Here is a 1,135-nt window from a genome sequence, read left to right as displayed (position 1 = left end):
TCTGGGCAAGGACTTCTTGAGTACTGCACCAAAGCACAGGCAATCAAAGCAAAATTGGACAAATGGGATCACCTCAGGCTAAGATCCTTCTGCATAGCAAAAGAAACAATCAACAAAGTGTAGAGATAAGCCACAGAATGGGAGAAAATATTTGCAAACTACCTGTCTGATAAGAGTTTAATAACTAGAACATATAAGGAGCTCCAACAACAAGAAAAAAATCAAATCATTCAATTAAAAAAATGGGCAAAGAATCTGAATAGATATTTCTCAAAAGAAGACATATAAGTGGCCAATAGGTATATAAAAAAAATGCTCAACATCATTAGAGAAATACAAATCAAAACTACAATGCGATATCATCTCACCCCAGTTAAAATACTTTTTATCAAAAAAGCAATAACCAATGCTGGCGAGGATGTGGAGAAAGGGGAACCCTCATACGCTGTTGGTGGGAATGTAAATTAATGCAACCACCATGAAGAACAGTATGGAGGTTCCTCAAAAAGCAAAAATAGAACTACCATATGACCCAGTGATCCCACTGCTGGCTATATATCCAAAGGAGGGGAATTCAGTATATTGAAAAAGTATCTACACTCTTACGTTTATTGCAGCACTATTCACAATAACCAAGATATGGAATCAATCCTAGTGTACACCAATGAATTAATGAATAAATTGTGGTACATATACACAATGGATTATATAGCCACAAAAAGAATGAAATTCTGTCATTTATAACAACAAGGATGGAACTAGAGAACACCACATTAAGTGAAATAAGGCAAGCACAGAAAGACAAATATCACCTATTCTCACTCATATGTGGGAGTTAAATATGAAAAACAATTGATCTCATGGAGACAGAGATTAGAATGGTGGCTACCAGAGGCTGTGAAGGCTAACAGGGAGTGGGGGAAAAGTGGGGATGGTTAATGGGTACAAAAACATAGTTAGATAGAATGAACAATATTGATAGCACGGCAAAGTGACTATAGTCAACAGTAAGTTAGGGCATACTTTAAAATAACTAAAAGCACGGAATTAGAATGTTCCTAACACAAAGAAATGATAAATGCCTGAGGTGACAGATACTCCAATTACGCTGATTTGATTAATTCACACCGTATGC

At 36.1% G+C, this 1,135-nt stretch overlaps 1 protein-coding gene across 3 annotated transcripts in view; it reads right to left on the bottom strand.

Moving 5' to 3' along the window:
- CTNNA2 (catenin (cadherin-associated protein), alpha 2) overlaps nt 1-1,135 on the bottom strand; it is a 483,549-nt gene that overhangs the window by 235,298 nt on the left and 247,116 nt on the right. The gene's annotated exons all lie outside the window — the stretch shown is intronic.

The sequence above is a fragment of the Propithecus coquereli genome, unplaced genomic scaffold, assembly GCF_000956105.1.
Source record: "Propithecus coquereli isolate 6110/MARCELLA unplaced genomic scaffold, Pcoq_1.0 Scaffold286, whole genome shotgun sequence".
In the NCBI taxonomy this organism is placed as follows: Eukaryota; Metazoa; Chordata; class Mammalia; order Primates; family Indriidae; genus Propithecus; species Propithecus coquereli.
The sequence above is the reverse complement of the archived record's forward strand: the minus strand, read 5'-3'. Positions and strand labels throughout refer to the sequence as shown.